Consider the following 27,943-nt stretch of genomic DNA (forward strand, 5'->3'; position numbering starts at 1 on the left):
AATTATAAACATGTTACTTGGGGAAGAATATAGGATTCCGTTCCTTAGTAAGAACAAAAATCACTGACCAAAAAGGCACTAATATAAGCTTAAAATTTAGTCTTAGAACTCAATCTTGAAGCCCAGAGTAACAATTAAAGAATTGAATCCAATTATGAACCAAATAATTGATTACCTTGGAAAAGAAATATGGAATTTAGAAATCAAATGAGCATTCCAAGATTGAAATCACAAAGTTCTTCTAGCTAAAATAGCTAGACATAGATTAAACCTCATTTACGAAAATATCAAAAAATGACAACACAAATTAAATTAGCATGTTGACAACAATGCTAAACAAATCATAATCCAATACTATTGTTGCACTAAAGTATCCAACCAGAAGGATGAAGCAATTGCAACATCAGCCAAATAAATTACAGGTCTACTAAAAGTACCTGAAAATAAATAACTTTCCTTAAATAAGATACAACCATCTGAAGGAAAAAAATAAATACTATTTCATATAGGAATAATAGTATGTTAAGCAGGAGTAGAGATAGCCCCATTAACTTGGGGAATCTTTCCTCAAAACTGAAAACTAACTGCCGGCAAAGAATACAATTTAAAAACCGAAAAGAAGGAATAAAAGAAATTCTCAGCCTATTCCATTCCCTAGAATCAGGAACTGGAAAAAAAATTCTGAATAAACCACAAAAGGTTAATAAGCAGAATTTAAATGTTAGCTAGTCTTTAAATCAAAAGAACTAGTTACTTTAATATCCAAAATAATCAACACCTTTTCAACAAAGAACAAATGTACTCTATTAAAAAATAAAAAAGTAGTTTTGTTAGTGTCAATATCTGATGAAGAAAAATCTGAATGAGAAAAAAAACACTATCAGAGAAGGATAATTCAGTATGTTGTTGGTCATTTGAAACTTCATCAACTAAATATGAAGTTTGAAAAAGACCTAAAAAAATTTTATTAGAAGGCGGGATGTCAGACAAAGCCTTTAAAATAGAATCAGAAAAATATTCTTATAAATTCCTAAGTATATCTTGTACATAAGATGTAAAAAGAATAGCAATATATAAAACATAATACTAATGGACTCTGCATGTAAAAGTATATCATGATAACTTATTACAAATCATAGCTAAAGATAAACATTCATAACATTAAAATAAATGAACTTAGCTTTGGAAGGACTGATATCAGTCAACAGGAATCCCTTAGCATTTTCTGGTACTGGAACAGTGTTTGAAAATATCTTGCAATATGTAAAAGAAAAAAAAACTTATAAAGCAAAAATATCAAATTCCTTAAATGACAGTTTCAGGAATGGGAAAAAAATGCAAAACAAACAAGCCTCTAGCAACCAGAAGCAACAAAAAAGTGAGACTTAATGTGAAAAAAAATGACGCAACCATGAACAAACTTCCGGCGTCAACTATGGTGCCGGAAATGACAAAATTTTGCGCCAAAAAAGTTTGTGCCAAAAATGACGCAATAAATTGAAGCATTTTTCAAGTCAATTGAAAAATTTTTAAGGTAAGAAAAAATATTTATTCATATGCATTATCACAAAATAATGAAACTGACAGTCTGAAAGAAGGAATACTGATTATCCTGAATCATGGCAAATATAAGTTTAAAACATATATTTAGAACTTTACATATAAAGTGCCCAACCATAGCTTAGAGTGTTTTAAATAAAATAAGACTTACTTACCCTAAGACACTCATCTACATATAGTAGATAGCCAAACCAGTACTGAAACGAGAATCAGTAGAGGTAATGTTATAGAAGAGTATATCATCGATCTGAAAAGGGAGGTAGGAGAAGAAATCTCTACGACCGATAACAGAGAACCTATGAAATAGATCCCCTAGAGGAAGACCATGGTATTCAAATAGGCAATACTCTCTTCACATCCCTCTGACATTCACTGCACTCTGAGAGGAAAACCAGGCTTCAGCCTGCTGAGAAGCGCATATCAACGTAGAATCTAGCACAAACTTACTTCACCACCTCCACGGGAGGCAAAGTTTGTAAAACTGAATTGTGGGTGTGGTGAGGGGTGTATTTATAGGCATTTTAAGGTTTGGGAAACTTTGCCCCTCCTGGTAGGAATGTATATCTCATACGTCACTAGCTCATGGACTCTTGCTAATTACATGAAAGAAATCAAAATTCTAACTACACTGCTGTACACAAAATAAAATTCAATTTAAACTTTGCACTTTCTATTTTGTAAGTATAAAGTGATATAAAACCGAAAGCACAAAGTGTAAAAGCAGCAGAACTGTCTTGTCATGCAGTGCTATATTGCACTTGGCTTGTCTCTCCTTCACATACAGAAATGCAGGAAATGCCCCTTGAAGAAGTAAAGCAAAATCTGCCTTTTGAAAATATCACTAAGGATCTTGCAGTGCTGGTGGATTAATTTATAAAATATCTCATCTGAGCAGAGAGGTTTTGAATATCAGGGCTTAGTCTGAACTTCAAATGGATTAGTAGATTTTTTTTTTTGTGACAAAATTTCAGTTGTGTCTATTTCCACTCCTCCTGTATCGTGACAGCCATCAGCCAATCACAAATGAATATATGTATATTCTGTGAATTCTTGCACATGCTCAGTAGGAGCTGGTGACTCAAAATGTATAACAATATGAAAAAACTGCACATTGTTAATGAAAGTAAATTGGAAGGTTGTTTAAAATTGCATGCTCTATCTGAATCATAATATAACAACTTGTGCCCCTTTAAAGAGACATGCACTAGATTTGTCTTTGCATAAATGTTTGGTAGATGATCCATTTATATAGCCCATACAGGGTTTTTTTTGTAAAAATTTAGTTTTGCTTATTTAAAAGCTCCAAAGTTTTAGACCAAGCTCCAAAGTTTTAGAAGTAGACTGTCGTCTACCTATTCCTCCAGCTTGCTCCTGTTTGTGTAAAGGGTCTTTTCATATGCAGGGGAGGGGGTGTCTGCTCTTTTTTGCTTTCCAGACCTTTTCACTGGGTGTCACAGACTAACCGAATCAACAGTGCTAAACTGCATGTAAGGGACACTGTAAAGAACAGTTATATGAAAATTGGTGTACACTGTCCCTTTAAACTCTATGAGCTTCACCCCTCAGCATCCCTGTTCTGTGCATTTGTGCAGTCTACCACTTTACGGCTGAGCTCTTGTTGCTAATAGCACATCTAGTAGGGGAAAAGTTCACAAACTGACTTGTTCAGTAAGACCCATCCTACTGCCAATGTGCGGCTATGGAGATTTCATGACTATGTGCTGGACTTTATACACTTATTAGCAATGGGTGTGGATGAAACACCCGAACTCAATAAGTATCTACATACCTAAAATACGCACCCACACATACATTATATATATATTTATATTAATTCTATTTTTTTATGATATATTGCACACACGCACACACAAAATACTCAATTACTTTTTTCTTTTCTTTAATAATTGCAAGGATTCCAGAAAAAAGTAATATAGGAATTACCATCACTAAAAATAAAGGCGACCTTCATTCATCAGTTAAAAAAAACAAACACTGATGAATAGGCACCTTTATTTCATTTCACCACAGCTTCAGTGCTAACCTAAGCACCCACGGCACAACTTTTTTTTCAATGAGAACGTTTCCACCTTAGTCAATAGTTGTGATATTGAAAAACAGAGCTGTGTTGTGGATGGCAGGAGGCGTTTAGGTTAGCACTGAGCCGGTGGCGAAGTTTTATTTTATGTGATGGTAAATTCTAGCGTTTCATAAACAGTAGGATTTATCATCTCTTTAATGCATACCCATATCAATAAAAAAAAACTATAAACACAATGTAAGATCAGTCACAACTTTATTAATAGAACAGATATCAAACTCTTTAATAGCATTGTATTAAATAGCCAGGTTTATAGTTCAAACAGGAACACCAAGGACAATCCCTTTCCACGGGTACACCGAGTTATGAGAGCAGCAGTTACACAAAACACACACACGTACTCCAACTGGAAAACACCTGCAAAATAAAAATAAAAAAAAATGAGAATACAGAACAAAATTTCAAGTTCCTCCTACAAACCCTAAAGCATAGCATACAGTAGAAATGGTGTACACTTTTCTCCTCAACAGGATCCATTTAAATGGGTTGTAATTCAGGGAACACCTACAATGGGTATCAACTTATTCAGCAATTGGCATTTTTTTTCTTTTAAACCCTTTAACGAACAGCGCCATCCCCTGTATGGCGCTAGTTGTTTAGCCCTTAAGGACGCTGCTGTCCTGGGCTCTTTCTGCAGCAGTCTCACTGACAGTGGCTGGATTGCATGTCCCACTAGAGAAAAGGCTTGTTTAAAAAAAAAAAAAAAAAAAAAAAAAAGTAAATTTATGCGTACCTGATAAATTAATTTCTTCTATGGTAAGACGAGTCCACGGATTCATCCTTTACTTGTGGGATATTATCCTTCCTAACAGGAAGTGGCAAAGAGCACCACAGCAGAGCTGTCTATATAGCTCCTCCCTTAGCTCCACCCCCCAGTCATTCGACCGAAGGTACAGGAAGAAAAAGGAGAAACTACAAGGTGCAGAGGTGACAGTTTAAATAAAAAAAAAATATAATCCGTCTTAAATTGACTGGGAGGGCCGTGGACTCGTCTTACCATAGAAGAAATTAATTTATCAGGTAAACATCAATTTCCTTTCCTTCTATAAAGGTAAGACGAGTCCACGGATTCATCCTTTACTTGTGGGATACAATACCAAAGCTACGGGACACGGATGAACGGGAGGGACAAGACAGATGGTTAAACCACTGCTTGAAGAACTTTTCTCCCAAAAATAGCCTCCGAAGAAGCAAAGATATCAAATTTGGAAAATTTGGAAAAGGTATGAAGCGAAGACCAAGTCGCAGCCTTACAAATCTGTTCAACAGAAACATCATTTTTAAAAGCCCATGTGGAAGCCACCGCTCTAGTAGAGTGAGCTGTAATTCTTTCAGGATGCTGCTGTCCAGCAGTCTCGTATGCCAAACGGATGATGCTTTTCAGCCAAAAGGCGAGAGGTAGCCGTAGCTTTTTGACCTCTACGTTTTCCAGAATAGACAACAAACAAAGAAGATGTTTGATAGAAATCTTTGGTCGCTTGCAAGTAAAACTTTAAAGCACGAACCACGTCCAAGTTCTGCAATAGACGCTCCTTCTTAGAGGAAGGATTAGGACACAGAGAAGGAACAACAATTTCCTGATTAATTTTCTTATTAGCAACAACCTAGGAAGGAATACAGGTTTGGTACGCAAAACCACCTTATCAGCATGGAAAACAAGATAAGGCGAGTTGCATTGCAATGCAGATAGTTCAGAAACTCTTTGAGCCGAAGAGATAGCAACTAAAAACAGAACTTTCCAAGATAGAAGCTTAATATCTATGGAATGCATAGGTTCAAACGGAACCCCTTGAAGAACTTTAAGAACTAAATTCAAACTCCATGGCGGAGCAACAGGTTTAAACACAGGCTTGATTCTAACTAAAGCCTGACAAAACGACTGAACGTCTGGAACATCTGCCAGACGCTTGTGCAGTAAAATTGCAAAAGCAGATATCTGTCCCTTTAAGGAACTAGCTGATAGCCCCTTCTCCAATCCTTCTTGGGGAAAGGACAAAATCCTAGGAATCCTGATCTTACTCCATGAGTAGCCTTTGGATTCGCACCAATAAAAGATATTTACGCCATATCTTATGAAAAATGTTCCTGGTGACAGGCTTTCGAGCCCGAATCAAGGTATCTATGGCCGACTCAGAGAACCCCCGCTTGGATAAGATCAAACGATCAATCTCCAAGCACTCAGTCGCAGAGAAACTAGATTTGGATGCTGGAACGGACCTTGAATCAGAAGGTCCTGTCTCACTGGCAGAGTCCATGGTGGAAGACATGACATGTCCACCAGGTCTGCATACCAAGTCCTGCGTGGCCACGCATGTGCTATCAAAATCACTGAAGCTCTCTCCTGTTTGATTCTGGCAGTCAAACGAGGAAGGAGAGGAAATGGTGGAAACACATAAGCCAGGTTGAACGACCAGAGTACTGCCAGAGCATCTATCAGTACTGCCTGAGGATCCCTTGACCTGGACCCTTATCGAGGAAGTTTGGCATTCTGATGAGACACCATCAGATCCAATTCTGGTGTGCCCCATTGCTGAATCAATTGTGCAAACACCTCCGGATGGAGTTCCCACTCCCCCCGGATGAAAAGTCTGACGACTTAGAAAATCCGCTTCCCAGTTCTCCACTCCTGGGCTATAGATTGCCGATAGATGGCAAGAGTGAGTCTCTGCCCATTGAATTATTTTGGTAACCTCTTTGTTCCCCCCTGATGATTGATATATGCTACAGTCGTGATATTGTGCGACTGGAATCTTATGAATCTGGCCGACGCCAGCTGAGGCCACGCCTGAAGCGCGTTGAATATCGCTCTCAGTTCTATAATATTTATCGGGAGGAGAGCCTCCTCCTGAGTCCACAATCCCTGTGCTTTCAGGGAATTCCAGACTGCACCCCAGCCCAATAGGCTGGCATCCGTCGTCACTATAACCCACGCTGGCCTGCGGAAACACATTCCCTTGGACAGATGATCCTGTGACAACCACCAAAGAATAGAGTCTCTGGTCTCTTGGTCCAGATTTATCTGAGGAGATAAATCTGCATAATCCCCATTCCACTGTTTGAGCATGCAAAGTTGCAGTGGTCTGAGATGCAAGCGAGCAAACGGAACTATGTCCATTGCAGCTACCATTAAGCCGATTACCTCCATACACTGAGCCACTGACAGGCGAGGAATGGAATCAAGAGCTCGGCAGATGGATACAATTTTTGATTTCCTGACCTCCGTCAGAAAAATGTTCATGTCCACCGAATCTTTCAGAGTTCCCAGGAAAGGAACTCTTGTGAGAGGGATAAGTGAACTCTTTTGTATGTTCACCTTCCACCCGTGAGATCTTAGAAAAGCCACCACGATACCCGTGTGAGACTTGGCTAGTTAGAAAGTTGACGCCTGGATTAAGATATCGTCCAGATAAGGCGCCACAGCTATGAGAACCGCCAGAAGGGACCCTAGCACCTTTGTGAAAATTCTGGGAGCTGTGGCCAACCCGAAGGGAAGAGCCACAAACTGGTAATGCTTGTCCAGAAAGGCGAACCCGAGGAACTGGTGATGATCTTTGTGGATAGGAATGTGCAGATACGCATCCTTTAAGTCCACGGTGGTCATATATTGACCCTCCTGGATCATTGGCAAAATAGTCCGAATGGTCTCCATCTTGAAGGAGGAATTTGTTTAGGATCTTGAGATCCAAAATTGGTCTGAAGGTTCCCTCTTTTTTGGGAACCACAAACAGATTGGAGTAGAACCCTTGCCCCTGTTCTGTTTTCGGAACTGGGCAGATCACTCCCACGGTATATAGGTCTTCTACACAGCGTAAGAACGCCTCTCTTTTTGTCTGGTTTACAGACAATTGAGAAAGATGGAATCTCCCCCTTGGGGGAGAATCTTTGAAATCTAGAAGATACCCCTGGGTTACTATTTCTAAAGCCCAGGAGTCCTGAACGTCTCTTGCCCAAGCCTGAGTGAAAGAGAAAGTCTGCCCCCTACTAGATCCGGTCCCCAATCGGGGGCTACCCCTTCATGCTGTCTTGGTGGCAGCAGCGGGCTTCTTGGCCTGTTTACCCTTGTTCCAAGCAAATGCTTCCACACAGGTGGAAAGGATCCAGCAGGAAATGGTCCAAGAGAGTAAATTTAAGAAGTATCTTTATTGATATCCATAAAAAAAGTGTACTGTGAATGGTCACAGAAAATCATGTACAATATCACAGCCTTAAGCACGTCAGCCTAGCAGCTCAATATCATACAATCCAACATGTTTCGTGCTGCTACAGTCTGCCAAGTCTGGTTAGGTCTCCAGACTGACTTGGATTGAGCAAAATTCCCCTCTTGCTGGGGAAGAGGTAGAGGGACCACCTTTGAAGTTCCGAAAGGAACAAAAATTATTTTGTTTGGTCCTCATCTTATTCGTCTTATCCTGAGGAAGGGCATGGCCTTTTCCTCCAGTGATGTCTGAAATGATCTCTTTCAGTTCAGGCCCGAATAAGGTCTTACCCTTGAAAGGGATGGCTAAAAGCTTAGCTTTTGATGGCATATCAGCAGACCAGGACTTAAGCCATAACGCTCTACACGCTAAAATGGCAAAACCTGAATTCTTCGCCACTAATTTAGCCAATTGAAAAGCGGCATCTGTAATGAAAGAATTAGCTAGCTTGAGAGCCCTAATTCTATCCAAAATATCATCTAATGGGGTCTCAACCTGAAGAGCCTCTTCCAGAGCCTCGAACCAAAAGGACGCTGCAGTAGTTACAGGAACAATGCACACTACAGGTTGGAGAAGAAAACCTTGGTGAACAAATATTTTCTTTAGGAGACCCTCTATTTTTTTATCCATAGGATCTTTGAAAGCACAACTGTCCTCGATAGGTATAGTTGTACGCTTAGCCAGGGTAGAAATAGCTCCCTCCACAAGTCCTGCACGGCATCAAATATGGGAAACATTTTCTTAAAAGTAGGAGGGGGAGCGTACGGAATACCTGGTCTATCCCACTCCTTAGTAACAATTTCCAAAATCCTCTTAGGGACCGGAAAAACATCAGTGTAGACAGGAACCTCTAGGAATCTGTCCATTTTACACAAATTCTCTGGAACTACAATAGGGTCACAATCATCCAGTCTCGCTAAAACCTCCCTGTGCAATAAGCGGAGGTGTTCTAGTTTAAATTTAAAAGCCGTCATATCTGAATCTGTGAGGGAACATATTTCCTAAATCAGAAATTTCTCCCTCAGCCAGCAAATCCCTCACTTCAGAATATTGTGAGGGTACATCAGATATGGCTAATAAAGCGTCAGAGGGCTCAGCATTTACTCTCACACCGGACCTACTGCGCTTCCCCTGCAACCCAGGCAGCTTAGATAAAACCTCTGAGGGTAGTATTCATACCTGAGGCCATATCTTGCAGGGTGAAAGAATTAGATGCACTAGAAGTACTTGGCGTCGCTTGTGCGGGCGTTAATGGTTGTGACACTTGGGGAGAATTAGATGGCAAAACCCGATTATCTTCTGACTGAGAATCATCCTGCGACATACTTTTAGTAGCTAAAATATGTTCTTTACAATTTATTGAACTTTTAGTGCATGAGGGACACATTCTAAGTGGAGGTTCCACAATGGCTTCTAAACATATTGAACATTGACTTTCCTCAACGTCAGACATTTTGAACAGGCTAGTAATGACTACAAACAAGCATGAAAACACTTTATTTAGTGGAAAAAAAACAAACAAACAATCTTAAAAAACGGTACTGCGCCTTTAAGAGAAAAAAAGCATACACGTTCTGCAAAACAGCCTAAAACATGCACCAATTTTTTCAAAATTTAGTATGTAGACACAATATAGGTAGTTAAAAATTTTTGCAATCTTGAAATGTTAACAATTAACCCCTTAATTTGCAAACCGGATCAAAAATTGGCCCAGATCCGGAAAAAAAAAACACACTCAGCACCTCCCTACCTGCCCTCAGGGATCGAAAATGTGGGGTAAAAGCTTCGATTTGGCCCAAAACATACACCAGGGCCCTCAGGAGTTAGAGCTTGCTGATAAAACTAACTGCGCATCTGAGGCGCGAAAATAGGCCCCTCCCATCTCACTCGATGTCTCCACAGCCTTAAAGAACCGCACCAGAGTGGTTATAACTAGCCATGTGGGTTCTGAGACCCTAAAGTTAAGCATGGTGCCCTTAATAAAGTCTGCCCAAAACGTTATTGCCCACAAAAACGTTTGCTCACAAACATTTGCAATTCAGTGTCAACCATATATGTAATTGGCCCCATATGCAAGCTAAGTAATGCCCTTCTTTTAGCTCTAGGATTACTGCTTACCCTTACCCTCCTGGGTATAATGTCAGCCTTTCTGAAATACAGTGTCTCTCCAGAAAGATATGACTGAACATACCTCACTGCTGCATAGCATGAAAACGTTCCTTACACTGAAGTTTCCTGTACTCCTCAGCCTCTGTGGGAACAGTAATGGACCTTAGTTACGAATGCTAAGATCATCATCCTCCAGGCAGCAGTCTTCATCCATGCCTGAGAGTAAATAGTACACACCGGTACCATTTAAAATAAACTCTTGATTGAAGAAATTAAAAACTAATATTTTATCACCTCTTTTACTTTACCCTTCCTAGTACTTAGAGTAGGCAAAGAGAATGACTGGGGTGGAGCTAATGGAGGAGCTATATAGACAGCTCTACTGTGGTGCTCTTTGCCACTTCCTGTTAGGAAGGATAATATCCCACAAGTAAAGGATGAGGACTCGTCTTACCTTATAGAAGAAATATATATATATATCTAGATGGCGGATACTATTTTGACGGTAATAGAGATGTGTGTGTGCGCGCGCACGCGTGCATCCTACACTGCAAAAAGAAAAAAAGTCCTTTTTTTAAATGGAGCAAAATGCTCTGGTCTTTTGGGTAAGTTTTTGTCTGAAATTCCTGGTCCTCAAAAAGGTTAACTAACTCATTCACAAAATTTTAAATTGAATTAGAGACATACAAATTGCTGCATATTAAGTAGAACTGTCAGCAGTTATTAAAGTGAATGTAAATTTTGATGCTAAAGTGCCCTGTTTTTAAAAATTTGATTAAAAACAGGGGCACTTTAATTCATCAAAATTTACATTTCACTCCTGTTGTGAAAAAAAAAAAAAAACTTACGGTAAGTTTTTTTTTTTTGTCTTTTTTTTTTCACAACAGGAGTGAAATGTAAATTTTGATGAATTAAAGTGCCCCTGTTTTTAATCAAATTTTAAAAAAACTGGCACTTAAGCATAAAAATTTACAATCACTTTAATGGGATGGCTATTTTAGAGTGCAATTAATTAAAATTGTTTTTTTAGTATCACAGTTAAAGTGACGTTACTCAACAAATTCTTATTTAGCCCTAAAGCAACTCCTCCATGAAACAAAAAGTATTTTGGTGCATAACGAATTGCTAACTGATTTGTTAGCAGTTATCAATAAAAAGGAACATGAAACACATTTTCTTCCCCTTTCACGATTCAGACCTAGGAATGCTCAGGAGCTGGGATTTAACTGCTGATTGGTGGCTGTACATATAGTTCTTGTTATCGTCTTACTAATGTGTGGGAGCTAGCTACCAGTTTTGCATTGCTGTTCATTCAATAAAGGATACCAAGAGAATGAAGCACAAAAACATAATTTATGCTTACCTGATAAATTCCTTTCTCCTGTAGTGTAGTCAGTCCACGGGTCATCATTACTTCTGGGATATTAACTCCTCCCCAACAGGAAGTGCAAGAGGATCACCCAAGCAGAGCTGCTATATAGCTCCTCCCCTCTACGTCACACCCAGTCATTCGACCGAGAACCAAACGAGAAAGGAGAAACTATAGGGTGCAGTGGTGACTGGAGTATAATTTAAAAATTTAGACCTGCCATAAAAACAGGGCGGGCCGTGGACTGACTACACTACAGGAGAAAGGAATTTATCAGGTAAGCATAAATTATGTTTTCTCCTGTTAAGTGTAGTCAGTCCACGGGTCATCATTACTTCTGGGATACCAATACCAAAGCTAAAGTACACGGATGACGGGAGGGACAGGCAGGATCTTATACGGAAGGGACCACTGCCTGAAGAACCTTTCTCCCAAAAACAGCCTCCGAAGAAGCAAAAGTGTCAAATTTGTAAAATTTGGAAAAAGTATGAAGAGAAGACCAAGTTGCAGCCTTGCAAATCTGTTCAACAGAGGCCTCGTTCTTAAAGGCCCAAGTGGAAGCCACAGCTCTAGTGGAATGAGCTGTAATTCTTTCAGGAGGCTGCTGTCCAGCAGTCTCATAGGCTAAACGTATTATGCTACGAAGCCAAAAAGAGAGAGAGGTAGCAGAAGCTTTTTGACCTCTCCTCTGTCCAGAATAAACGACAAACAGGGAAGAAGTTTGGCGAAAATCTTTAGTTGCCTGCAAATAAAATTTCAGGGCACGGACTACATCTAAATTGTGCAGAAGTTATTCCTTCTTTGAAGAAGGGTTAGGACACAATGATGGCACAACAATCTCTTGATTGATATTCTTGTTAGTGACAACCTTAGGCAAAAACCCAGGTTTAGTACGCAGAACTACCTTATCTGAATGAAAAATCAGATACGGAGAATCACAATGTAAGGCCGATAACTCAGAGACTCTTCGAGCTGAGGAAATAGCCATTAAAAACAGAACTTTCCAAGATAACAGCTTGATATCAATGGAATGAAGGGGTTCAAACGGAACACCCTGTAAAACGTTAAGAACTAAATTTAAGCTCCATGGTGGAGCAACAGTTTTAAACACAGGCTTAATCCTGGCCAAAGCCTGGCAAAAAGCCTGAACGTCTGGAACTTCTGACAGACGCTTGTGTAAAAGAATGGACAGAGCTGAGATCTGTCCCTTTAAGGAACTAGCAGATAAACCCTTTTCTAAACCTTCTTGTAGAAAAGACAATATCCTAGGAATCCTAACCTTACTCCATGAGTAACTCTTGGATTCGCACCAATGTAAGTATTTACGCCATATTTTATGGTAAATCCTTCTGGTAACAGGCTTCCTAGCCTGTATTAAGGTATCAATAACTGACTCCGAAAAACCACGCTTTGATAAAATCAAGCGTTCAATTTCCAAGCAGTCAGCTTCAGGGAAATTAGATTTTGATGTTTGAAAGGACCCTGAATTAGAAGGTCCTGTCTCAGAGGCAGAGACCAAGGTGGACAGGATGACATGTCCACTAGATCTGCATACCAGGTCCTGCGTGGCCACGCAGGCGCTATCAGAATCACCGATGCTCTCTCCTGTTTGATCCTGGCAATCAATCGAGGAAGCATCGGGAAGGGTGGAAACACATAGGCCATCCCGAAGGTCCAAGGTGCTGTCAAAGCATCTACCAGGACTGCTCCCGGGTCCCTGGACCTGGACCCGTAACAAGGAAGCTTGGCGTTCTGGCAAGACGCCATCAGATCTATCTCTGGTTTGCCCCAAAATCGAAGTATTTGGGCAAAGATCTCCGGATGAAGTTCCCACTCCCCCGGATGAAAAGTCTGACGACTTAGGAAATCCGCCTCCCAGTTCTCCACTCCAGGAATGTGGATCGCTGACAGGTGGCAAGAGTGAGACTCTGCCCAGCGAATTATCTTTGATACTTCCATCATCGCTAGGGAGCTTCTTGTCCCTCCTTGATGGTTGATGTAAGCTACAGTCGTGATGTTGTCCGACTGAAACCTGATGAACCCCCGAGTTGTTAACTGAGGCCAAGCCAGAAGGGCATTGAGAACTGCTCTCAATTCCAGAATGTTTATTGGAAGGAGACTCTCCTCCTGAGTCCATGATCCCTGAGCCTTCAGGGAATTCCAGACAGCGCCCCAACCTAGTAGGCTGGCGTCTGTTGTTACAATTGTCCAATCTGGTCTGCTGAATGGCATCCCCCTGGACAGATGTGGCCGAGAAAGCCACCATAGAAGAGAATTTCTGGTCTCTTGATCCAGATTCAGAGTAGGGGACAAATCTGAGTAATCCCCATTCCACTGACTTAGCATGCACAATTGCAGCGGTCTGAGATGTAGGCGTGCAAAGGGTACTATGTCCATTGCCGCTACCATTAAGCCGATTACCTCCATGCATTGAGCCACTGACGGGTGTTGAATGGAATGAAGGACACGGCAAGCATTTTGAAGCTTTGTTAACCTGTCTTCTGTCAGGTAAATCTTCATTTCTACAGAATCTATAAGAGTCCCCAAGAAGGGAACCCTTGTGAGTGGTAAGAGAGAACTCTTCTCTTCGTTCACCTTCCACCCATGCGACCTTAGAAATGCCAGTACTAACTTTGTATGAGACCTGGCAGTTTGAAAGCTTGACGCTTGTATCAGAATGTTGTCTAGGTACGGAGCCACCGAAATTCCTCGCGGTCTTAGCACCGCCAGAAGAGAGCCCAGAACCTTTGTGAAGATTCTTGGAGCCGTAGCCAACCCGAATGGAAGAGCTACAAACTGGTAATGCCTGTCTAGGAAGGCAAACCTTAGATACCGGTAATGATCTTTGTGAATCGGTATATGAAGGTAGGCATCCTTTAAATCCACTGTGGTCATGTACTGACCCTTTTGGATCATGGGTAAAATTGTCCGAATAGTTTCCATTTTGAACGATGGAACTCTTAGGAATTTGTTTAGGATCTTTAAATCCAAGATTGGTCTGAAGGTTCCTTCTTTCTTGGGAACCACAAACAGATTTGAGTAAAACCCTTGTCCGTGTTCCGACCGCGGAACCGGATGGATCACTCCCATTAGTAAAAGATCTTGTACACAGCGTAGAAACGCCTCTTTCTTTATCTGGTTTGTTGACAACCTTGAAAGATGAAATCTCCCTTTTGGGGGAGAGGCTTTGAAGTCCAGAAGATATCCCTGAGATATGATCTCTAATGCCCAGGGATCCTGGACATCTCTTGCCCAAGCCTGGGCGAAGAGAGAGAGTCTGCCCCCCACTAGATCCGTTCCCGGATCGGGGGCCCTCACTTCATGCTGTCTTAGGGGCAGCAGCAGGTTTTCTGGCCTGCTTGCCCTTGTTCCAGGACTGGTTAGGTTTCCAGCCTTGTCTGTAGCGAGCAACAGCTCCTTCCTGTTTAGGTGCAGAGGAAGTTGATGCTGCTCCTGCCTTGAAGTTACGAAAGGCACGAAAATTAGACTGTCTAGCCCTAGGTTTGGCTCTGTCTTGAGGCAGGGCATGGCCTTTACCTCCTGTAATGTCAGCGATAATTTCCTTCAAACCGGGCCCGAATAAGGTCTGCCCTTTGAAAGGTATGTTAAGTAATTTAGATTTAGAAGTAACATCAGCTGACCAGGATTTTAGCCACAGCGCTCTGCGTGCCTGAATGGCGAATCCGGAATTCTTAGCCGTAAGTTTAGTTAAGTGTACTACGGCATCAGAAATAAATGAATTAGCTAGCTTAAGGGTTTTAAGCTTGTGTGTAATCTCATCTAATGGAGCTGATTCAAGGGTCTCTTCCAGAGACTCAAACCAAAATGCTGCTGCAGCCGTGACAGGCGCAATGCATGCAAGGGGTTGCAATATAAAACCTTGTTGAACAAACATTTTCTTAAGGTAACCCTCTAACTTTTTATCCATTGGATCTGAAAAGGCGCAGCTATCCTCCACCGGGATAGTGGTACGCTTAGCTAAAGTAGAAACTGCTCCCTCCACCTTAGGGACCGTTTGCCATAAGTCCCGTGTGGTGGCGTCTATTGGAAACATCTTTCTGAATATAGGAGGGGGTGAGAAAGGCACACCGGGTCTATCCCACTCCTTAGTAACAATTTCAGTAAGTCTCTTAGGTATTGGAAAAACGTCAGTACTCGACGGTACCGCAAAATATTTATCCAACCTACACATTTTCTCTGGTATTGCAACTGTGTTACAATCAATCATTCAGAGCCGCTAAGACCTCCCCTAGTAATACACGGAGGTTTTCCAGCTTAAACTTAAAATTTGAAATGTCTGAATCCAGTTTATTTGGATCAGATCCGTCACCCGCAGAATGAAGCTCTCCGTCCTCATGTTCTGCAAATTGTGATGCAGTATCTGACATGGCCCTAATATTATCAGCGCACTCTGTTCTCACCCCAGAGTGATCTCGCTTACCTCTAAGTTCTGGTAATTTAGACAAAACTTCAGTCATAACATTAGCCATGTCCTGTAGTGTGATTTGTAATGGCCGCCCTGAAGTACTCGGCGTTACAATATCACGCACCTCCCGAGCGGGAGATGCAGGTACTGACACGTGAGGCAAGTTAGTCGGCATAACTTCCCCCTCGTTGTTTGGTGAATGATGTTCAATTTGTACAGAATGACTCTTATTCAAAGTAGCATCAATGCAATTAGTACATAAATTTCTATTGGGCTCCACCTTGGCTTTTGAACATATAGCACAGAGATATTCCTCTGAGTCAGACATGTTTAACAAACTAGCAATTAAACTAGCAAGCTTGGAAATACTTTTCACTCAAATTACAAGTAATATGGAAAACGCACTGTGCCTTTAAGAAGCACAGAAAAAAATTATGACAGTTTAATAATAAGGAACCGGAAAAATTATAAAAATCAGATTTTTCCCGGTAAAGGCATAAATTTAGCAAAGGATTGCCCCCATTAGCAATGGATAACTAACCCTTAATAGCAGAAAAAAATGTACAAAATATAAACGTTTTTTATCACAGTCAAAGCACAATCTCACAGGTCTGCTGTGAGTGATTACCTCCCTCAAAATAATTTTTGAAGACCCTTGAGCTCTGTAGAGACGATCCGGATCATGCAGGAAGAGAAACAGACTTTTGCTACGCATCAAAAATTCAGTCAAAAGCGCCAAAATAGGCCCCTCCCCCTCACCCACAGCAGTGAGGGAAGTTCAGTAAACTGTCTTAAATTAAAATAAACGACAGCCAAGTGGAAAAACAGTGCCCAAAAACAATTTTTCACCCAGTACCTCAGATAATTAAACAATTTAGCATGCCAGCAAAAACGTTTAAAATCAAATAACATGAAATGTCATTAAACAGCCTGTTGCTAGACGTTCCCACTGCAAGTTAGGCTAAAAATTATATGCATATAGTATTACCCAGAGAAGTGCCATTCCCCAGAATACTGAAGTGTACACATATATACATAAACAGCCTGATACCAGTTGCTACTACTGCATTTAAGGCTGAACTTACATTATATCGGTATTGGCAGTATTTTCTCAGTCAATTCCATTCCTCAGAAAATAATATACTGCAACATACCTCTTTGCAGGTGAACCTGCCCGCTGTCCCCTGATCTGAAGTTTACCTCACTCCTCAGAATGGCCGAGAACAGCAAAATGAATTTTAGCTACGCCGGCTAAAATCATCCAAAAACTCAGGTAGATTCTTCTTCAAATTCTACCTGAGAAGGAACAACACACTCCGGTGCTGTTTTAAAATAACAAACTTTTGATTGAAGATATAAAAACTAAGTATAATCACCACAGTCCTCTCACACATCCTATCTATTAGTTGGGTGCAAGAGAATGACTGGGTGTGACGTAGAGGGGAGGAGCTATATAGCAGCTCTGCTTGGGTGATCCTCTTGCACTTCCTGTTGGGGAGGAGTTAATATCCCAGAAGTAATGATGACCCGTGGACTGACTACACTTAACAGGAGAAATGTATAATATAAAGTCAATTTGAAAGTTATTTAAAGATGAATATTTTTGCTAAAAAAAGAGAGGTAACAGTTTCATTTTTTTACAGAGATACTAATGTGTATATTTTCTTTTAAGCCTTTTACAGATCTGCTTCATCACTTTTAAATGATTCATCATTTGGATATTACTTCTCTTTAAATGTACAACTCCTTAAGATCTGAAACCGTTCTAATACAGAATTAAAGGAGCACTCAAGTCAAAAACATAATTTATGTAAGAACTTACCTGATAAATTCATTTCTTTCATATTAGCAACAGTCCATGAACTAGTGACGTATGGGATATACATTCCTACCAGGAGGGGCAAAGTTTCCCAAACCTTAAAATGCCTATAAATACACCCCTCACCACACCCACAATTCAGTTTAATGAATAGCCAAGAAGTGGGGTGATAAGAAAAGAGCGAAAGCATAAAAAAAATAAGGAATTGGAATAATTGTGCTTTATACAAAAAAATCATAACCACCACAAAAAAAGGGTGGGCCTCATGGACTCTTGCCAATATGAAAGAAATGAATTTATCAGGTAAGTTCTTACATAAATTATGTTTTCTTTCATGTAATTAGCAAGAGTCCATGAGCAGGTGACGTATGGGATATAAATACCCAAGATGTGGAACTTCCACGCAAGAGTCACTAGAGAGGGAGGGATAAAATAAAGACAGCCAATTCCGCTGAAAAAATAATCCACTACCCAAATCAAAAGTTTCAATTTTAATAATTATAAGCAGAAGAATCAAACTGAAACAGCTGCCTGAAGTACTATTCTACCAAAAAACTGCTTTTAAAGAAGAGAAAACATCAAAATGGTAGAATTTAGTAAAAGTATGCAAAGAAGACCAAGTCATTGCTTTGCAAATTTGATCAACAGAAGCTTCTTTCTTAAAAAGCCCAGGAAGTAGAAACTGACCTAGTAGAATGAGCCGTAATCCTCTGAGACGGGGAATAATCCGACTCCAAATAAGCATAATGAATCAAAAGCTTAACCAAGATGCCAAAGAAATGGCAGAAGCCTTCTGACTTTCCTAAAACCAGAAAAGATAACAAATAGACTAGAAGTCTGTCTGAAATCTGAGTAGTTTCAACATAATATTTCAAAACTCTTACCACATCCTAAAGAATGTAAGAATCTTACCAAAGAATTCTTAGGATTAGGACACAAGGAAAAGACAATAATTCCTCCATTAATGTTGTTAAAATTCACAACTTAGGTGAAAATTTGAATGAGGACAGCAAAAAAACACCTTATCCTGGTGAAAAATCAGAACAAGGTGATTCACAAGAAAAAACAGATAATTCAAAAACTGTTTTAACTGAAGAGATGTCCAAAAAGAACAATACTTTCCATGAAAGTAATGAATGTGCAGAGCAAGCATATGCTCGTATACCTTCAGAACCCAATTAAGACTCCAAGGAGGAGAAATTGGCTTAATGACAGGTTTGATACCAAACAAAACCTGAAAAAAAAATGATGAATATCAGGAAGTAACACTGCCTTATCCTGATGAAAAATCAGAAAAGGATATTCACAAAAAAGAGCAGATAACTAAAAAACTCTTCTAGTAGAAGAAATAACCAAAAGGAACAATACTTTTCCAAGAAAGCAATTTAATGTTCAGAAAATGCATAGTTTCAAATGGAGGAGCCTGTAAAGCCCTCAGCACCAAATTGAGACTCCAAAAGAGGAGAGATTGAATTAATGACAGGCTTGATATGGACCAAAGCCTGTACAACGCAATGAATATCAGGATGATTAGCAATCTTTCTGTGAAAAAAGAACAGAAAGAGTAGAGATTTGTCCTAACAAAGAACTGAAGACAAAACCTTATCCAAACCAACCTGAAAAAATAATAAAATTCTATGAATTTTAAAAGAATGCCAAGAAAAGTAGGTCCTCCAGACTTAATATAAATCTTTCTAGAGACAGATTTATGAGCCTGAAACATAGTATTAATCAATGAGTCAGAAAAACCTCTATGACTAAAAACCAAGCGTTCAAACTCCATCCCTTCAAATTTAATAATTTGAGATCCTGATGGAAAAAATGGCCTTGAGAAAGAAAAGGTCTGGTTTAAACGGAGGTGTCCAACGTTGGCAACTGGCCATCCGAATGAGATTCGTATACCAAAACCTGAGAGGCCATGCTGGAGCTACCAGCATAACAAACAAATACTCCATAAGAATTTTGGAAGAAGAACTAGAGGCGGAAAGAATAGGCAAAAAGATAATTCCAAAGAAATGTCAATGCATACACTACTTCCGCCTGAAGATTCCCGGACCTTAATAGGCCCCTGGGAAGTTCTCTATTCAGATGAGATAAAAAACATATCTGGGTAAGAGAGACCATTCTCCCGGAAGAAAAGCTTGATTAACAGAGATAATCCGCTTCCCAAATATCTATACCTGGGATAAAAACCACAGAATTTAGATAGGAGCTGGATTTAGCCCAAGCTAATATCCGAGACACTTCTGTCACAACCTAAGGACTGATAGTCCTACTCTGATGAATGACATACACCATAGTAGTGATATTGTTTGAAAAACATTAAACGTCTCTTCTTCAAAAAGAAACAAACTGAAAAACTCTGAGAAAGCACGGAGTTCTAAAATATCAAATGGTAATCTCGCCTCCTGAGATTTCCAAACCCCTTGTGCTGACAGAGATCCTCAGACAGCCTCCCAACCAAAAAGACTTGCATCTGTAGAGATCATGGTCCAGGTTGAAAGAAACGAAGAGACATGTAGAACTAAATGATGGTGACCTTAACCACCAAATCAAGAGAGATAAATATTAGGATTCGAAGATTAAAAATGCGAAATCCTAGAATCCCTGCAGCATAATTCAGCATAAAAGACTGAAAAGGTTCTATTGAAAATGAGCAAAGGGAATTAAATCCAATGCTGTGGCCATAAGACCTAAAACTTCTATGCATATATAGCAACTGAAAGAAATAGAGACTAAAGGTACCGACAAACTGAACACAATAAAAATTGTCCCTTGTCTGATAGAGACAAAGACAGAGACACGAATATATGGAAACCTAAAAAAGGTGACCCTTGTGTGAGGAATCAAGAGCTTTTGAAAAAAAGATCCTCTAACTATGTCCTGAAGAGCAAGTGAATCATATGAGATTCCGCATCCTCAGAAAATAATCTGAATGAAAACAGAAAAATGAAAATATGCATTTATTGTATCTAATGAAAACAAATAATGCTATCACTGACCAAAAGGCAGAATAGTTTGAATAAAACTCCAAAACCTAGTTCCCAAAAATGGAACTGGAAGAAATACCCCAGAAGATTCCAGGTCTGAGCAGCGCTTGAACCCCATGGGTGCCCAGCCATGCTTCAACAGTACCCAAAATATATAGGACCGAAACACACTTAAAGAAAGTGTTAGCCTTACTGGAATAAAATCAAAGAAATTTGGACCGAATAGAACCAAATAAATTTCAAAAAAGTCTTAACCTGCCCCTTACCAGCCAAGCTGGAATACGGCACGTACATCGCAATATTAGGGAGCTGATTTCAAACTGAAACATTTCCAATTATAAACATGTTACTTGGGAAAGAATTCAGGAATTCGTTCCTTAATAAGAACAACCAAACTAGTATAAGCTTAAAGTTTTAGTCTTAGAACTCAATCTTGAAGCCCAGAGTAACAGATAAGAATTGAATCCAATTATAAAACAAATAATTGATTATCATAGAACAAAAGAAATATGGATTTTATAAAAATCACAAAATTCTTCTAGCTAAAATAGCTTAAGACATAGATTAACCCTCATTTGCGAAAACATTTAACAAAATGAAGACACAAATGAAATTATTAGCATGATAGTTCAGTTTAAAGGAACAGTCAATACAGTGGACTTGCATAATCAATAAATGCAAAATAACAAGACAAATGCAACAGCACCTAGTCTAGTAAATGTTGTCCCTTAACAATGCTAAAATAAATCATAATCTGATACTTGATCTTAAAGTAAACAGAACAAAAATGAAGCAATTGTAAAATCCAAATAAATCACAGGACCAAGAAAAGTTCCTGAAACTAAATAATTTTCCATAAACAAGATACAACCATCTAAAGGAAAATAAATACTATTTTGCTATAGAAACAATAGCATAATTAGTAGGAGTAGAGATAGCCCTCAAAAAATTGGAGAACCCTCCAAATTGAATTTAACTGCTGGCAAAGAATATAGTTTAAAACCTTTGAAGAAGGAATAAAAGAAAATTCTCAGCCTATTCCATTCCCTAGTATGGGGAATTGGAAAGAAAACCTCTGAAAACACAGAAGAATAAATAGGCAGAAATAGTGTCAGCTAGTCTTAAAGAACTAGTTACCTTAATATCCAAAATAATCAACACCTTTTCAACAAAGAACAAATGTACTTTAATAAAAAAATAATAAAAAAGTATATTTGTTAGTGTCAATATTTGATGAAGAAAATTCTGAAAGAGAAAAAACACATCAGAGAAGGATAAATCAGTATGTTGTTGGTCATTTGAAACTCCAATAATTAAAAAAGAAGTGATAAAGACCTAAAAAATTTTTATTAGAAGGCACGAAGTCAGACAAAGCCTTTAAAATAGAATCAGAAAAATATTTCTAAATATTTCTTGTACATAAGATGTAAGAATGGCAATATATAAAGCATAAATACTAATGGATTCTGCATGTAAAAGTATATCATAATAACTTATTACAAACCATAGCTAAAGATAAACATTTATAACATTTAAAATAAATGAACTTAGCTTTGGTAGAACTGAAACTCAGTTAAGCGTTTTTCCAGAAGTGGCTTCTGATTCAGGGTCAATCTGAGACATCTTGCAATATGTAATAGAAAAAACAACATATAAAGCAAAATTGATTCCTTAAATGACAGTTTCAGGAATGGGAAAAAATGCCAATGAACAAGCTTCTAGCAACCAGAAGCAATAAACAATGAGACAAATATTGTGGAGACAACAATGACGCTCAAATTTTTTAGCGCCAAAAAAGCCGCCCACATTATTTGGCGCCTAAATGCTTTTGGCGCCAAAAATGGCGCCACATCCGGTAACGCCGACATTTTTTGGCGCAAAAACGTCAAAAAGATGACGCAACTTCTGGCAACACGTATGACGCCGGAAATGACAAGAAAATTTTTGCGCCAAGAAAGTCCGCGCCAAGAATGACGCAATAAAATGAAGCATTTTCAGCCCCCGCGAGCCTAACAGCCCACAGGAAAAAAAGTCAAATTTTAAGGTAAGAAAAAATTGATTTATTCATATGCATTATCCCAAATATCAAACTGACTGTCTGAAATAAGGAACGTTGAACATCCTGAATCAAGGCAAATAAATGTTTAAACACAAATATTTAGAACTTTATATAAAAGTGCCCAACCATAGCTTAGAGAGTGTCACAAAATAAGACTTACTTACCCCCGGACACTCATCTACATATAGTAGAAAGCCAAACCAGTACTGAAACGAAAATCAGCAGAGGTAATGGTATATAAATAAGAGTATATCGTCGATCTGAAAAGGGAGGAAAGAGATGAATCTCTACGACCGATAACAGAGAACCTATGAAATAGACCCCATAGAAGGAGATCATTGAATTCAAATAGGCAATACTCTCTTCACATCCCTCTGACATTCACTGCACACAGAGGAAAACCGGGCTCCAGCCTGCTGTGAAGCGCATATCAACGTAGAATCTAGCACAAACTTACTTCACCACCTCCATGGGAGGCAAAGTTTGTAAAACCGAATTGTGGGTGTGGTGAGGGGTGTATTTATAGGCATTTTGAGGTTTGGGAAACTTTGCCCCTCCTGGTAGGAATGTATATCATCCCATACGTCACTAGCTCATGGACTCTTGCTAATTACATGAAAGAAATAAACTTATGATTCAGAAAGAGCATGGAATTTTAAGTTATCAAATTTTGCAGTCTTTTATATTCACACTTTCTGGGCAACAAGCCCCTACTGAGCACGTGCAGAAGCTCACAGGGTATACATATACTAGTCTGTGATTGTCTGATGTCGGTCACATGATACAAGGGGCCAGAAAATGGGAGAAAAATCTACTGCTTATTTGAAATTCAGATTAAGTGCGATTGCATTGTCTTTTTATTATGTACTTGTTAATTGTGTAATTCTACTGCATTGAGTGGTCCTTTAAGCAACATTGCCAACACATCTAAAAGTTTAGATAAAGGTTTCATGGTGAAATGTATTACTAAGAAAATGTCCAGAACTGCGCAAGAAAGGTCAGATGCAGACACCATTGTGGTATTTAAAATAACCCTCTCCTGCATAAATAGGGATGGGCGAATGTTTCGCAACATTCGAAAAATGAAACTAATTTTAACACATTGGTTCGAATTTCAAATGTTTACCTATCGTTCTAACATTCAATTTTCGAATGTTCGGTTTAGAATTTTACGATTACTTTAAACATATTTGTTTTGAAAAATTGAAATTTATATATTTGTAATAGTATTTCTAATGCCTTCCTTAAATGTAATATTCAAATTATGCAATATTTGATCAAAATAGAAACATTTGAATTGATATATTTGTATCTATTATGTATTAATTTACTAGATTCCCTACCACATGAACTATTGAACTTCAGAATAGTATTTTGAAATTTCGAATTAACATTCTTTTTAACATGTGGACATTCTAATTATAAACATTCAAATTCGAAACTTGATATCCGAAAACTGTAGCATTCCATTATAGATTTTCTAAGAATATTGGTTCTTATCAACATTCGGATTTGTAATTCAAATTTCGGTACAACATTCTTTCTAACATTCGAATTCAGAAATTTACATATTCAACCATCCCTAATAAATAAGCAGTAGGCTTTTTATTAATGTATGTATGCAGCAACGTCTTACTTTCATTGTGATATTCCAGCATTTCTGTAGATTTAATACACCACTAACAGTGTACTTTACAGTCCATGAAAACTGAAATACCAGAGTTGCTAGATTAAAAGGGATTTTTAAGAAGAAAAAACCCCACTTCTTTCTGTAGTGAAACTTGCAGCTTTAACCCCTTAATGACCACAGCACTTTTCCATTTTCTGTCCGTTTGGGACCAAGGCTATTTTTGCATTTCTGCGATGTTTGTGTTTAACTGTAATTTTCCTCTTACTCATTTACTGTACCCACACATATTATATACCGTTTTTCTCGCCATTAAATGGACTTTCTAAAGATACCATTATTTTCATCATATCTTATAATTTACTATAAAAAAAATTATAAAATATGAGGAAAAAATGGAAAAAAAAACACACTTTTTCTAACTTTGACCCCCAAAATCTGTTACACATCTACAACCACCAAAAAACACCCATGCTAAATAGTTTCTAAATTTTGTCCTGAGTTTAGAAATACCCAATGTTTACATGTTCTTTGCTTTTTTTGTAAACTATAGGGCCATAAATACAAGTAGCACTTTGCTATTTCCAAACCATTTCTTTTCAAAATTAGCGATAGTTACATTAGAGCACTGATATCTTTCAGGAATCTCTGAATATCCCTTGACATGTATATATTTTTTTTTAGTAGACAACCCAAAGTATTGATCTAGGCCCATTTTGGTATATTTCATGCCACCATTTCACCGCCAAATGCAATCAAATAGAAAAAATCGTTAACTTTTCACAAATTTTTTCACAAACTTTTGGTTTCTAACTTAAATTATTTACAAACAGCTTGTGCAATTATGGCATAAATGGTTGTAAATTCTTCTCTGGGATCCCCTTTGTTCAGAAATAGCAGACATATATGACTTTGGTGTTGCTTTTTGGTAATTAGAAGGCCGCTAAATGCCACTGCGCACCACACGTGTATTATGCCCAGCAGTGAAGGGGTTAATTAGGGAGCATGTAGGGAGCTTTTTGGGGTAGTTTTAGCTTTAGTGTAGTGTAGTAGACAACCCCAAGTATTGATCTAGGCCAATTTTGGTATATTTCATGCCACCATTTCACCGCTAAATGCGATCAAATTAAAAAAAAACGTTAATTTTTTCTCAATTTTAGGTTTCTCACTGAAATTATTTACAAACAGCTTCTGCAATTATGGCACAAATGGTTGTAAATGCTTCTCTGGGATCCCCTTTGTTCAGAAATAGCAGACATATATGGCTTTGGCATTGCTTTTTAGTAATTAGAAGGCCTCTAAATGCCGCTGCGCATCACAAGTGTATTATGGCTAGCAGTGAAGGGGTTAATTATGTAGCTTGTAGGGAGCTTGCAGGGTTAATTTTAGCTTTAGTGTAGAACTCAGCCTCCCACCTGAAACATCAGACCCCCTGATCCCTCCCAAACAGCTCTCTTCCCTCCCCCACCCCACAATTGTCCCCGCCATCTTAAGTACTGGCAGAAACTCTGCCAGTACTAAAATAAAAGGTATTTGGCCCTTTTTTAAAAAAAAAAAAAAAAAAAAAAAAAAGCATATTTACATATGCTGATGTGTAGGATCTCCCCTTAGACCCCAACCTCACTGATCCCCCACCAAACTGCTCTCTAACCCTTCCCCTCTGCAATAATGGGCGCCATCTTGGGTACTGGCAGCTGTCTGCCAGTACCCAGTTTTGTAACAAAATGTGCCTTTTTTTAAAAAAAATTCCCTTTTCTGTAGTGTAGCTTTCCCCCCCCACCGAGACCAACCCCCAACCCCTTCCAGGACCCTTAGATTGCATTTTAGTATGTTTGTTTTTTCAACTTTTAACTTTTTTTTTTCTGTAGTGTAGCGGTTCCCACCCGCGCCCGCCCACCACCTCCCGTGCGCGCCCCCGTAGCTCCCGCCCCCGATCCCGCCCCCCTCCACTCCACATAGAGCACCGATGGCCGCCCACCCGCCTCCCACGTAAGCTCCCACCCACCAACGATACCGGCCATCGATGTCCGGTGCAGAGAGGGCCACAGAGTGGCTCTCTCTGCATCGGATGGCCAAGGGGGGTTATTGCAGGATGCCTCCATATCGAGGCATCACTGCAATAACCGGAAAGCAGCTGGAAGCGAGCAGGATCGCTTCCAGCTGCTTTCCAGACCAAGGACGTACGCCACACGTCCTCGGTCATTAACTGCATTTTTTTTGAGGACGTGTGGCGTACGTCCTTGGTCGTTAAGGGGTTAAAAACTAACTTTATTCTTTAAGCTTATTTTGAAAAAAAAAAAAAAAAAAGGTACAATTTATAAAGAGGGTGTTCGAGTGCAAATATAAAATATTTACACTTTATTTATACTAATTAACCTATAAGATGGTGCCAAAAGCAAAACAAGTTGAAATTGTCACATTTTACCCCCCAAAATATATAAAACAAACACAGGGTCCACTTCCAATATTTAAAGGTGACAAAAAAAACCAAATATTTTCTATCATGATTTGGATAGAACGTACAATTTTAAAACAACTTTCCTTATTACTTCTAGTATCAAATCTGCTTTGTTCTCTTGTTATTCTTTGCTGAAGGAACAGAATTGCACTACTGCAGCTAGTTGAACACATCTTGTTAGCCAATCACAAGATACAAACGTGTGCAGGAACCAGTAAGTAGCTAGCTCCCTTTAGTGTAGGATATGTGCATATTCTTTTTCAACAAGGGATACCAAGAGAATGAAGCACATTTGAAAATTTAAGTGAATTTAGAAGTGTGTTAAATGCTCTCTGAATCATGCAAGTTTAAATTATGACTTTTCTATCCCTTTAAATAGAGGAGGGAGATAGAGATATTCCTTCCACCTGGACCATGTAAATTTTAGTCCCCTTAGTGACTTAGCATTAAGTGCGATTGCTATAACACTGAGACTTAGGAACGCACGCACGCACCCTCCACTGCTGTGTTCAGTCTGGTAACTATTCTCCTAAACCAAGTAAGCAGAACATTAAAGGGATATGACACCCAAAACGTTCTGGGTAGCGCTGGCTGATTGGTGGCTAAATGTAGCCAATAAATCGGCAAGCGCTACCCACCAGGATGCTGAACCAAAAATGGTCCGTCTCTTAAGCTTTTATTCCTGCTTTTTCAAATAAACATTTCAAGAGAACAAAAAAAAAAAAAAAAATAGGAGTAAATTAGAAAGTTACATGCTCTGAATCATGAAAGAAAACATATGAGTTTCATATCCCTTTAAGATGCAGGGACACAAAAATGCAAGCATTGAAAGTTGCAAATGCTACATCTTCACAGCCATTCATTTTTACCTGGGCTGATGTAACGGAGAAATGTTTCATGTAGACATTTTGTCCAGTGCTTGAACATCTGTATATAAAACAAAACATACACACAGAAAACAAAATGAGTGTAAGAAACTAGACAACCTGATGCTCTAAATGCACCCAGTGTACAAAGTACAGAGTTAAAGTTGCCTTTCCCATATTTAAGCCAAATATTGTGCACAATAGATAACCAAACAGATTGCAATCTGATTAGCTTCCCATGATCACAGACAGTGAGAGCAGTCCGCACACTACACTCACTGTCCGTCAACACTTCAGCCGAATTTAAAATGTGTTCATGGTTACCATACTAGAAATTATAATAATAAACATTATACATAACAT

At 39.0% G+C, this 27,943-nt stretch overlaps 1 long non-coding RNA gene across 1 annotated transcript; it reads right to left on the reverse strand.

Annotated features, from left to right (window-relative positions):
• Window positions 1–3,839: 3,839 nt before the first annotated feature.
• On the reverse strand, window positions 3,840–27,811 carry LOC128659395 (uncharacterized). The gene is made up of 2 exons (XR_008402358.1): window positions 27,584–27,811; window positions 3,840–4,018 (listed from the first exon to the last, which is right to left on the reverse strand). It is a non-coding gene; the product is annotated as an uncharacterized LOC128659395 (long non-coding RNA).
• Window positions 27,812–27,943: the final 132 nt, after the last annotated feature.

This window comes from Bombina bombina, chromosome 5, assembly GCF_027579735.1.
Source record: "Bombina bombina isolate aBomBom1 chromosome 5, aBomBom1.pri, whole genome shotgun sequence".
NCBI classification, from domain to species: Eukaryota; Metazoa; Chordata; class Amphibia; order Anura; family Bombinatoridae; genus Bombina; species Bombina bombina.